The 13,808-nt window shown below is 42.9% G+C and overlaps 1 protein-coding gene and 1 pseudogene across 2 annotated transcripts in view; one reads left to right on the forward strand and one right to left on the reverse strand.

The window, feature by feature from the left end:
• The window catches only part of LOC126194643 (ankyrin repeat and IBR domain-containing protein 1-like), a 601,659-nt gene that overhangs the window by 331,893 nt on the left and 255,958 nt on the right, over positions 1-13,808 (reverse strand). The window lies entirely within an intron of this gene.
• Positions 12,439-12,556, forward strand: LOC126197101 (5S ribosomal RNA; annotated as a pseudogene).

Consider the following 13,808-nt stretch of genomic DNA (forward strand, 5'->3'; position numbering starts at 1 on the left):
TGCACTGAAGGTCTTCCAGGGTTTCTATTGACTGACAGTGGACTTCAATTTTTGTCGGTGGGAGTACTTTTGTACAAACAAGGTCATTCGTCACATGTGGTGGTACTGTTTCCTTGTTGTTGAATTAGAAGGAAGGAAGAATGGAAGTTTGGAATTTAACGGTCCGTCGACAATCAAGTCATTACAGCGGAGCACAAGGTCAGTTTACGGAAAGATGCGGAAGGAAATGAGCCACGCTCTTTCAAAGGAACCATTATGGCAATTGGCTTATGCAATTTAGAGAAATCACGTAAAACTGTAATCTTCATGGCCTCTCGGAGATGTGAACCGTCGTGTTTCCGACCACGAGTCCGGTTTCTAACCACTGCACCACCTCATTTGGTGTTTTGCAATCGTGGCTGGTTGTAGGCACACGCGACACTAACAACCGCCTGGGGCACCAAGTTGAGAGGGGTGCCAGAGACGCCCAAGAGCAAAATTTGTACACCTCTTAAATCATATTTTGCAACGAAACTGTGTGAGGTGCCAGAATAAATGAGGGTCAATTTCGCACCTGACATAATAGTTCATACATTGTAACGGGACACCTAACTTACATCGGCGTTAATGGGCAGATTTGCCTATAAGTATGTAATGCAAAAGCTATGACACTCCTATATAATGCATACCGATGAGCAGAAGGTGAAACAAGCAGCGAGAGGAAACGTTTTGTGTGGAAGCCAGCACAGGCAGATTCAGAGCTCACTCCCCGGGAGGCACTACACGAAGCTCTTAACGGGGCGTGTCCCTCGGTGGGTCAGCGATTGGACAGGTGACACAAACTGTAGGGCGAGTAACGGACCGCCAGAAGTAGGACACAAAGAAGATTTAGAAAACTGCATTTAGGAATTCCAAAGGGATACAAACAAAACCAGTGACGCACTCCATCATGTGAACTGCAAGTGGTACACACTTGATAGACACTTGTAGCTTTTTAGGCGTCTGGAGCAGGCACAAAACGTCCGATTGGCGGAAACGCACCGAGAAGGAGTAAAGTGCCGAGATTTCGATGTAGTTTAATGGTAGGACCCTTGCAATTGGTTGAGAGAGTTTCCACAAAATAAGAGGAACGCTCCTATTGTTCGAAAAAAGCCGTGATGTGGAGAAGGAAAGAACCCAGGTGGAGAGAGAGTTTGACTACGAGAAAGACGAGAGCGAAATTTTCGGGGACTCTTCTCTGAACTTGCGTCAAGTGCAGAACGGAGCGCATAACGCTCTGTATGATGCAGAGGAGAAATTTGTATGAACACTGCGTTCACAGCGGCTGACCTCCAGTTAGAAATTATCTGTAGCGTTGTTGAGCTCCAACTGTGGAGAAACAAACGAGCCAGTTAGTTAACTGTTCTTGCGAGAACTGAAAGGGCATTGTAATATGCACGCTGCTCCAGCCATGTGCGTGTATATCGCCATAGTCTGAGACTAGGGATGGGTTCATGTTTTCTCGCATATTGAGAAACATAGGGAGAGTTTCTGCTGGAAAACTCAGCAAAGGTTTAATTAGTTTTATGGAAAACTCAGCAAAGGTTTAATTAGTTTTATAGGAATCTCAGTCGGCGAGAGCAGCCGAGCAGACGACAACTCATTGCAGCTAAGGTAAATACCACGTGCAGAGGCGTAAACTTGTTTGTCCACCAGCTTGCGTCCACTGTAAACTGGAGCGACCTTGAGTAATCTTTCGCTCGATTTGTCACAAAACTAACCATCCTCTGTAGACTTGGTCATCCTAGAAGTGTTAGCGAACTTTGAACCGGAATCGGATGATTTATTGTAATACTGGCCAATATCATCACGTAATCGTAAGAATAATTATGTAAAGAAACTTCTAGTTAAAATTTAATATTGTGTTTAGGATTAGTTCACTGTCAGAGGCCGAGATGCGTCATTTTGACAACTGTTTTAACATTGTCACACTGTAAACTGTGTAAAAGCGTGTATTTCCACGAAAAAATTGCAATATTAAACAATTTCATTACAGCTTACACATTTGTGTTCAGTCATTGAATAAGAAACCACCTAACCATAACCTTACAACTGACTCGCGTGAAAGTACAGGGTGATTCAAAAAGAATACCACAACTTTAAAAATGTGTATTTAATGAAAGAAACATAATATAACCTTCTGTTATACATCATTACAAAGAGTATTTAAAAAGGCTTTTTTTCACTCAAAAACAAGTTCAGAGATGTTCAATATGGCCCCCTCCAGACACTCGAGCAATATCAACCCGATACTCCAACTCGTTCCACACTCTCTGTAGCATATCAGGCGTAACAGTTTGGATAGCTGCTGTTATTTCTCGTTTCAAATCATCAATGGTGGCTGGGAGAGGTGGCCGAAACACCATATCCTTAACATACCCCCATAAGAAAAAATCGCAGGGGGTAAGATCAGGGCTTCTTGGAGGCCAGTGATGAAGTGCTCTGTCACGGGCTGCCTGGCGGCCGATCCATCGCCTCGGGTAGTTGACGTTCAGGTAGTTACGGACAGATAAGTGCCAATGTGGTGGCGCTCCATCCTGCTGAAATATGAATTGTTGTGCTTCTTGTTCGAGCTGAGGGAACAGCCAGTTCTCTAACATCTCCAGATACTGTAGTCCAGTTACAGTAGCACCTTCGAAGAAAAAGGGACCAAAAACTTTATTGGCTGAAATGGCACAGAAAACGTTCACCTTAGGCGAGCCACGTTCATACTGAGTTGTTTCCCGCGGATTCTCAGTGCCCCATATACAGACATTGTGACGGTTGACTTTCCCGTTAGTGTGGAAAGCTATCTGTTGAGCGGTCGCCATCTTAGCATCAACTGACGCTGACGCCTAGTCAACAGCGCCTCAAGCGAACAAATGTACAACTAAATGAAACTTTATAGCTCCCTTAATTCGCCAACAGATACTGCTTAGCTCTGCCTTTTGTCGTTGCTGAGTTTTAAATTCCTAAAGTTGTGGCATTCTTTTTGAATCACCCAGTATACGATGGTAGGTGCAAAAACAAATTTGTTATCAGCGTTGATTACATTAATTTTTTAAAATGATAGGTTTCGGTTGTAAGCGTACCATTGTCGGTACTCTTACTAAATTATCGATTATAACCACGTACTTCCGGTGGAGACCATATCGCTGCCATTCTGGAAGGTTCCAGAAACGAACATCTCGCGCCAGTACACAGTGAGTTCCCCCATTAGATCGAGCACACTTCGTCAGACGTCTGGAACAAGCGGCCAAATGCAAACCGCTAGTCGGCTTGGCAATGATTGACAGAGTTGTTGGATGTCCTCCTGATGGATATCGTTCCGTATTATGTCCAATTAGAGTGTCACATCGTCAGAATCCCGAGCTGGTTGGAGGGCTCTTCCTATAATGCTCCAAACGTTCTCGACTGAGGAGAGATATGGCGACCTTGCTGCTCAAGGTAGGGTTCGGCAAGCAGGAGTGACGGTCTGGAATGCCGTTTCTTTTCATAGCAGGTCCCGTTCGGTTGTCATCCACGGCACTCTTACAGCACAGCGGTACGTCGACGATATTCTACGCCCCGTTTTGTTGCTCTACATGGCAAGCCATCCTGAGCCTACATTTCAGAAAGGTGATGTCCGCCTGCAAGCGGCGAAAGTGTTTCTACTGCTTGACCCGCCCAATCGGTGAAACTTGAATAAATCATACATCACTTCTACCGTTAGCAGTCCCATTTGGATAATTCGTTATTTTTTTGTCTTATGGTGTATCTACTTGATTAAGATTCTGAGCAGTTCAGTGAATGGAGGAAGTAATTCTATAATTGTGGAAGAAGTTTTGTCAGTATATTTACAAAGAATCTAAAGTTAAAAAGTGGAAGTGAAAGTGATACCATCGAATGTTACTATGTTCCCGCCATTAATGTCAGGTGGGTGCTTCAACATTAATAAAGTGACCGTTGATATTATCGGATGTTGGAAGAAGTTGTGCGTCAGTGAGTCAGTTTTAGGCTTCAGAGGTGCTGTGAATTTGCGTATGAGTCGGTTATGGACCATTTACTTGTCTCAAGAATTAATAAACTGTGTTCCATGAAGTGAACTATATTGTTTCAAAATTTCGTTAAGTATAGATCCCTATAAACTTAGGAAGCAGTGCATAGGTTGGTTTCAGGCACTAGGCAGAATTCAACAACCCCCTACGCATCTGGATGTAATCGCCACCACTCACATTCACTATGTGATCAAAAGTATCCGGGCACCCTCAAAAACATACGTTTTTCATATTAGGTGCATTGTGCTGCCACCTACTGCCAGGTACTCCATATCAGCGACCTCAGTAGTCATTAGATATTGTGAGATAGCAGAATGGGGCACTCCGAGGAACTCACGGACTTCGAACGTAGTCAAATGATTACGTGTCACTTGTGTCATACGTCTGTAGGCGATATATCCACACTCCTAAACATCCCTAGGTGCAGTGTTTCCAATGTGATAGTGAAGTGAAAACGTGATGGGTCACGTACAGCACATAAACATACATGCCGACCTCGTCTGTTGACTGACAGTTAAAGAGGGGCGTAATGTGTAACAGGCAGACATCTCTCCAGATCATCACACAGGAATTCCAAACTGCATTACGATCCACTGCAAGTATTCAGACAATTAGGCGTAAGGTGAGAAAACTTCGATTTCATGGTTGAGCGGCTGCTCATAAGCCACACATTACACCGGTAAATGCCAAACGACGTCTCGCTTGGTGTAAGGAGCGTTAACATCGGACGATTGAACAGTGAAAAAACGTTGTGTGAAGTGACGAATCACAGTACACAATGTGCAATCCGATTGCAGGGTGTTGGTATGCCGAATGCCCGGTGAACGTCATCTGCCAGCTTGTGTAGTGCCAACATAAAATTCGGAGGCGCTGGTGCGATGGTGTGGTCGCGTTTTTCATGGAGGGGGCTTTCACCCCTTGTTGTTTTGCGTGGCATTATCACAGCACAGGGCTACATTGATGTTTTAAGCACCTTCTTGCTTCTCACTGTTGAGGGGCAATTCGGGGACGGCGATTTCATCTTTCAACACGATCGAGCACCTGTTCCAAAATGCATGGCCAGTGCCGGAGTGGTTACACGACAATGTTGTTGTTGTGGTCTTCAGTCCAGAGACTGGTTTGATGCAGCTCTCCATGCTACTCTATCCTGTGCAAGCTTCTTCATCTCCCAGTACCTACTGCAACCTACATCCTTCTGAATCTGTTTAGTGTATTCATCTCTTGGTCTCCCTCTACGATTTTTACCCTCCACGCTGCCCTCCAATACTAAATTGGTGATCCCTCAGAATATGTCCTACCAACCGATCCCTTCTTCTAGTCAAGTGTGCCACAAATTTCTCTTCTCCACAATTCTATTCAATATCTCATCATTACTTATTTGATCTACCCATCTAATCTTCAGCATTCTTCTGTAGCACCACATTTCGAAAGCTTCTATTCTCTTCTTGTCTAAACTATTTATCATCCACGTTTCACTTCCATACAAGGCTACACTTCATACAAATACTTTCAGAAACGACTTCCTGACACTTAAATCTATACTCGATGTTAACAAATTTTTCTTCTTCAGAAACGCTTTCCTTGCCATTGCCAGTCTACATTTTATATCCTCTCTACTTCGACCATCATCAGTTATTTTGCTCCCCAAATAGCAAAACTCCTTTACTACTTTAAGTGTCTCATTTCCTAATCTAATTCCATCAGCATCACCCGATTTAATTCGACTACATTCCATTACCCTCGTTTTGCTTTTGTTGATGTTCATCTTATATCCTCCTTTCAAGACACTATCCATCCCGTTCAACTGCTCTTCAAAGTCCTTTGCTGTCTCTGACAGAATTACAGTGTCATCGGCGAACCTCAATGTTTTTATTTCTTCTCCAAGGATTTTAATTCCTACTCCGAATTTTTCTTTTGTTTCTTTCACTGCTTGCTCAATATACAGATTGAATAACATCGGGGATAGGCTACAATCCTGTCTCACTCCCTTCCCAACCACTGCTTCCCTTTCATACCCCTCGACTCTTATAACTGCCATCTGGTTTCTGTACAAATTGTAAATAGCCTTTCGTTCCCTGTATTTTACCCCTGCCACCTAAAGAATTTGAAAGAGAGTATTCCAGTCAACATTGTCAAAAGCTTTCTCTAAGTCTAGAAATGCTAGAAACGTAGGTTTGCCTTTCCTTAATCTATTTTCTAAGATAAGTCGTAGGCTCAGTATTACCTCACGTGTTCCAACATTTCTACGGAATCCAAACTGATCTTCCCCGAGGTCGGCTTCTACCAGTTTCTCTATTCGTCTGTAAAGAATTCGTGTTAGTATTTTGTAGCCGTGGCTTATTAAACTGATAGTTCGGTAATTTTCACATCTGTCAACACCTGCTTTCTTTGGGGTTGGAATTATTATATTCTTCTTGAAGTCTGAGGGTGTTTCGCCTGTCTCATACATCTTACTCACTAGAGGGTAGAGTTTTGTGAGGCCTGGCTCTCCCAAGGGTTTCAATATTTCTAATGGAATGTTGTCTATTCCCGGGGCCTTGTTTCGACTTAGGTCTTTCAGTGCTCTGTCAAACTCTTCACGCAGAATCATATCTCCTATTTCATCTTCATCTATATTCTCTTCCATTTCTATAATATTGTCCTCAAGAACATCGCCCTTGTATAGACCCTCTATATACTCCTTCCACCTTTCTGCTTTCCCTTCTTTGCTTAGAACTGGGTTTCTATCTGAGTTCTTGATATTCATGCAAGTGCTTTTCTTTTCTCCAAAGATCTCTTTAATATTCCTATAGGCAGTATCTATCTTACCCCTAGTGAGATAAGCCTCTACATCCTTACATTTGTCCACTAGCCATCCCTGCTTAGCCATTTTGCACTTCCTGTCCATCTCATTTTTGAGACGTTTGTATCCCTTTTTGCCTACTTCATTTACTGCATTTGTATATTTTCTCTTTTCATCAATTAAATTCAATATCTCTTCTGTTACCCAAGGATTTCTATTAGCCCGTCTTTTTACCTACTTGATCCTCTGCTACCTTCAGTATTTCATCTCTCAAAGCTACCCATTCTTCTACTGTATTTCTTTCCCCCATTCTTGACAATCGTTCCCTGATACTTTCCTGAAGCTCTCTACAACCTGTAATGGCCTGGCCTGCGCAGAGTCCTGACCTGAATCCTACAGAACACCTTTGGGATTTCGGAACGCCGACTTCGTGCCAGGCCTCACCAACCGACATCGATGCCTCTCCTGAGTGCTACACTCCGTGAAGAATGGGCTGTCATTGCCCAAAGAAACTTTCCAGCACCTGACTGAACGTATGCCTGCGAGAGTGGAAGCTGTCATCAAGGGTAAGGGTGGGCCAACGCCATATTGAATTCCAGCATTTCCGATGGAGGATGCCACGAAATTCTGTCATTTTCAGCCAGGTGTCCGGATACTTTCGATCACATAGTGTATCTCTCATTTGTCGAATAGGCACGAGAACTATTCAGTAGCATAGGGCACGGTTGTACGGTTTAACATCAATCATCCTCATGTCCGTAAAATAACTAATCCGCAAATTCTCTACGAAACTGCAAAATGTTGTCGTACCATGCCATAATCAAACACAAAAAGCATCGGGTCGTAGCTGATTGTATCGGTTACATGAGTATCCCGTCCCACTATCAGTAAAATTTACATGCTACATCGCTTAGTACAATAATGTTATTAATATAGCCCTTAAAGTTACTGACAACAGGTGGCGTCTGTTACACAAACAGGGAGGGACTTCGGAACCATAGCCAGGAAGCACACATACCCTCAGAGCACCTTAAATACTGCCATTAACCACAAGAATCTCTTTTCTTTAAAACCATTTAAATTTAAATTGAATGCAATCGATTCCCAGTAATCTCTAATGCCATATGCGTGTTCAAAACAGTCAGCAAAACACGTACCTCAAGATAATTACCAACAAAATCCGATGATACAAATGGACACGCGTCAAAATCTGACAGCAAAGTGTCCGAAATTTAACGAACGCAAATGCACTTAAAGAAGAATCGAAAGCTTAACGCTTGACAAAAAATTTAAAAAGGTACTTAAAATTGATTTTGAACGCAGATGATGGAAACTTGAACCAGAGGACACAGGCTGAGTTGCTATAATACGCTAAAGTAAAGAATAGAATAATGAGCAAAGAGGCGTTCAAGCAACATTAGAATTAATAGCGTAATAAAAATGAAGTTCTTTAACAAGAGAGGTAAATGCCCTCACCCGTTTCACGTCAACCTGCTTCGCCGTAAAAACAACTGTTAGGCCTTGCTGCATTTCGAGTTACTGTGCCAAGCAAAAGGCAGCTCCAGTCAACACACCAGATGGGAGCAGAACTAATTCACGAAATTCTTACAAATCACCTTGATCGGACAGGCCATTCAAACGAAGCCCAGGAGGGGAGTGCATTGCCGAAATGTTTTATGAGCCATGAAATTTAAAAGAGAATAGTTCTTAAAAACAAAAGTACAAAAACCAGAAATACTACGAGAGGCTGAGCTGCACCGCAAACAATTTAACAATCTAAAACATGCTTGTCATGCTTCAGGAAATCAGCTCTACATCGGCCGGTTCAAATGGTTCAAATGGCTCTGAGAACTATGGGACTTAACATCTGAGGTCATCAGTCCCCTAGAACTTAGAACTACTTAAACCTAACTAGCCTAAGGACATCACACACATCCATGCCCGAGGCAGGATTCGAACCTGCGACGTAGCAGTCACGCGGTTCCAAGCTGAAGCGCCTAGAACCGCGCGGCCTCACCGGCCGGCCACATCGGCCGGTAACATGAGTTACAGAATACAGAACACCGTCCGTTAAAACCACTGAAGAAATGAAATAACTGGTCGCACAGCAACTTTCTTGCACCAAGGCTAGAACGTGCGAAACAACGACGTTAATCACAGGGAAAGTTCCAAAACGTTCTCACCAGTAATAAAATCCGACAAGTTGCTGGAAAACGCAAGTTGATGTCGGTGTGAGAGCCGCCTCTTCCCCTCCTCCCTCCCCCCCTCTCTCTCCAAGTGGTAGGACTTCCTCTCTGGTAGCTTTCCACAAGAACGCTGTCCGCCTGGTTAGCTGGGTGGTAACGAGCTTGCCTCCCATGCACTGGCCAGGGTTCGATTCCCGGCCGGGTTGGAGATTTTCTCCGATCGGTGAATGGCTGTTGTGTTGTCATCATCATCCTTTCATCCTCAACATCGGCCGCAAATCGCCCATTGTGGCGCCGACTGAAATAAGACTTCCACTTGGCGACCGAACCCGAATGGGACATCCCGGCCAACAATGCCATACGATCATTTCTTTTTTACAAGTACCTCTAAATGGCAAGCGATTTACACTTCAGAACAAAACAGCGTTTGAAGGACACGTGGCAATCTGCGTGCATTCTTTTACGAATACTGAGCAAAATTTGGATGTCAACGCAGAACTCAAAAGGGGCGATGCCTTGACGTCTTGAGGAACTCGAAATTTGTACTCACAAAAAGCAAGATCTAAATCTAGTGCTGAATGAGCAGAACAAATTAAATCATGATACTACTTCAACATTTATGCCGATATACCAATGTGATGATTGTTGAACATGTATGACCAAGACGACAGGTGAGAGAACGCCATGGGTGTGGATGCCACCGTCTTTGGAATTAAGAAAATTTTTATGACTTGTTATAACGCCTTTAAACCTTGACCAACTGCAGATTTTAGTTCAGTACCTCCAAGAACAGTATTCTCACCATACAAACAATAATTATTATTAATTCAGTGTGGATGCATATGTTTTATTCAAATGAGATAAATGTATCAGACGCTCCCTGTCGGCAGTAGCCGTATGGGCTATAGGCTACTGATAACGTCGCTTCTACCAAACCAATATTTTATTACGAGACGTAGCATCCAAATTTTTCTGATAGTCGGAGGGGTTACACTTGTAACCGATACAGTCAGGTACGTTCTGATGTATTTGTGTTTTATTGTAACATGGTATGGTATCCTTTTGTATTTTTTGCAGAGAGCTTGCTGATTAGTTATTTTACTGTTGCCTACAGATCTGAGGATGGTTGATGTTGAACCGAACTGGTCAGTTACATAAAAAATAATGCACTGAAGACGGCTAACAAATCTGTTTTAAAACCAATGATCTCAGATTTTGTCTTCAGCTACATTACGTTAATTTTTGCAAAGAAGCGAAAATGTATTTCTGCCCCTGGTTCCGCAAACGGGCCGTTTGTGAGATAATTTCTAATTTATGGTGGCTGACGGCTTTATATCAAGCGGTGTCCTACAGCACCTAGGCATCTCGGTCCACATTTTCGCGTTAGTCGTTGTCCTACATCACCAACGAAATGTGCTTATGCCCCCTTAAGCTTGTATCAACCACATACCCCAACGTTGAACAAGGTCAGGTAAGCAGTGGGAGAAATTTGAGTCCAATTACACGGGGACGTAATCTAAGAAAGGCTTACATTTCAAATCCATTGTTACTAACTAGGACAATATTTCATACTGAAGTCAGCGGCATTTCGTGACCACACATTCGCAATTAACGCCATTCTGTTTACGGAGACGATAATTGACTTATTGAGGGTATTATTTTTTGGTTTTGACAGTCACTTTTTATGAGGCAATCATAACCGGCTTTGACCTTCATAGGCCATCTATTATTGTAGGATATTATTTTTTGGTTTTGACGCAGTCACTTTTTATGACGCAATCATAACCGGCTTCGACCTTCATAGGCAATCTATATTGTAGGGTATTATTTTTCGGTTTTGAGACAGTCACTTTTTATGATGCAATCGTAACCGGTTTCGACCTTCATAGGCCATCTATTATTGTAGGGTATTATTTTTTTGGTTTTGAGACAGTCACTTTTTATGATGCTATCATAACTGGCTTCGACCTTCATAGGTCATCTATTATTGTAGGGTATTATTTTTTGGTTTTGAGACAGTCACTTTTTATGATGCAATCACAGCCGGCTTCGACCTTCATAGGCCATCTCAGATGCTAAAACACAGATAAGAAAAGCTTAAATTGAGCCCTCAAACAAGTGCTATTATTAGACATAAAGAAACTAATTGCCCTTGTTTCGGGTCATAAATAAAAATAAAATTAAAAAAACAACAACTTACTTTTAGATGTGTCAGTCTTCTCTGTCAATTTTGTGATCCACTTTCATAAAAACATTTTTAATATAGTGTCTCTATACAAATAAATAATAAATCTAGAGTGGCTTGCAGCTTGGTGCAAATGTTTTTATCTGATGCCATTTCAGTGACGAGTGTGTCAATTTAAATTAGTACTGCCACCAAAAATTGAAAGCCAGGTTGATTGCGTGGTTTCTCTTTGTATCAAACACTAACTTGTGCTTTTCTTTTCAGTGGCTAAAACTTTTATCATTTTTCATTTTACTTCACGACAAATTTTCCGTAATTTAACAACATACTGGTGAATTTTTTCACATCTAAAATACAACTTACGCTATTAAACAGTATCTTATGTTTAACACCTCAGTACAAAATTAGACGGTATTTTTTAAGTTTATGTCCCTTTTGTTTTGATGGAAAGTGAAATATTTTGTAAATTATAGAACTAAAACCTCCATTATCATTAAAAAATTAACAGAAATTTTATAATTTCATTCTTTCCATTCAGTTTAATAGAGTAAAGCATTTCCACTGGAACTAGAACAGTGCAATAGGTCGAGTTCCTTCTGTTTTCACTACACACTTTTTAAAATCTCAACAATTACCTTAAATGGAAATGAATTATTTCTTCGTTAATATTTTAGCCGGCCGAAGTGGCCGTGCGGTTAAAGGCGCTGCAGTCTGGAACCGCAAGACCGCTACGGTCGCAGGTTCGAATCCTGCCTCGGCCACGGATGTTTGTGATGTCCTTAGGTTAGTTAGGTTTAACTAGTTCTAAGTTCTGGGGGACTAATAACCTCAGCAGTTGAGTCCCATAGTGCTCAGAGCCATTTTGAACCATTTCGTTAATATTTTGCACTGGAATAAGATTCGGGAATGTATTACTGTTACAGAGGAATGACTATATCGCAGTTACTCCAAAAGAAGAAACCACCTTTTTCCACCATCATTAGACTGAGATTTGTTTTTAAAGGTCTTACCATATGCGCAAGGAGAGGCAGCTAATAGCTGAGATTCTTCGGGTCGGAAGGGAGGTGGGGGGGGGGCAGTGGTGGGTTTGGTTGGCGCCAATGGTAAGTCGCTTGTGTGGAATGATATTTCCAGCCGGCCGTGATTGCAGTAGATGGCAAACTTTTTACCGTAATCAAACCTCTTAAGGCTGGGTTTATTTTTTTGTAACTGGAGCTAAATGATGTTTACTCATTGTCTAAGTGGGATGCTGGCAACGGTCTTGCCGCAGTAGATACACCGGTTCCCGTGAGATCACCGAAGTTAAGCGCTGTCGGGCATGGCCGGCACTTGGATGGGTAACCATCCTGGCCGCCATGCGCTGTTGCCATTTTTCGGGGGGCACTCAGCCTCGTGATGCCAATTGAGGAGCTACTCGACCGAATAGTAGCGGCTCCGGTCACAGAAAACCATCATAACGACCGGGAGAGCGTGCTGACTACACGCCCCTCCTATCCGCAACCTCACCCGAGGATGACACGGCGGTCGGATGGTACCGATGGGCCACTTGTGGCCTGAAGACGGAGTGGTAAGTGGGTTGTTAATAACTGCTTATCGCCTTTTTCTGGTATAAGCACTCTTCTAGCCTTCTTGGTGGATTTATTAACTTCAGCAACCATCATCTCTATGATGAAATCATGATCACTAATCGCTGTCTCTATATTGACACTGTCGATAAGTTCTGGCCAGTTTGTAGCTACAAGGTCTACAATATTTAAATTGTGGGTGGGTTATCTAACTAAATGTTCATGGAAGTTTTCGGAAAAATTTTTTTCAGAAGTACTAACAAGGCTGTCCATACAATCTGCAGTGAATCCATAGACGTTCCAATCTATACTCGGTCCGATAGAGTCACCTCCAACTAATATTGTATGATCTGGGTATTTCCACGATACTGACCGTAGACTTCCCTTGAAGTCTCTGGCACAGCGGAATCAGGTGGCCCGTAAAAACATTCAACAATTAACTTAATTTCACCTAGATTTGTTATAAGCCTCCAGATAACTTCGCTGTCACATTCAAATTAGACGTTAGCAGAGGCAATACTTCCCTTCCTAGGGCATCGAATCCGTCTTTCCGCTACACGTTCCATGGACCGCTAAATATCTCAGAGTTTTCTACCTCGGATTTCAGTCACCTCTCTGTCCCGAGAATGATTTGGGAGCGAGAAATTTACTGGGGGAGGGGGGGGGAGGCAGTAAATTCGGGAATACTGTAACAATTTACTGTTAAAATTTTGACAGTTGAAGTGTCTTTACTTTTTTAAGCGATCTGGTTTCGTTCTTTGGGTATCGGCTGGGGAGCCCGCCCAGTTAGCCGTTAGCCTTTCCGGGCGGGAAGGCTCACCGGTCCCCTGCACGAATCCGCCCGGCGGATTAGTGTCGAAGTCCACTGTGCCGGCCAGTCTGTGGATGGTTTTTAGGCGGTTTTCCATCTGCCTCAACGAAAGCTGGTTCCCCTTATTCCGTCTCAGTTACACCATGTCGGCGGTTGCTACGCAACCGAGCGGGGTGGCGCAGTGGTTAGCACACTGGACTCGCATTCGGGAGGACGACGGTTCAATCCCGTCTCCGGCCATCCTG

The sequence above is a fragment of the Schistocerca nitens genome, chromosome 7, assembly GCF_023898315.1.
Source record: "Schistocerca nitens isolate TAMUIC-IGC-003100 chromosome 7, iqSchNite1.1, whole genome shotgun sequence".
NCBI lineage: Eukaryota > Metazoa > Arthropoda > Insecta > Orthoptera > Acrididae > Schistocerca > Schistocerca nitens.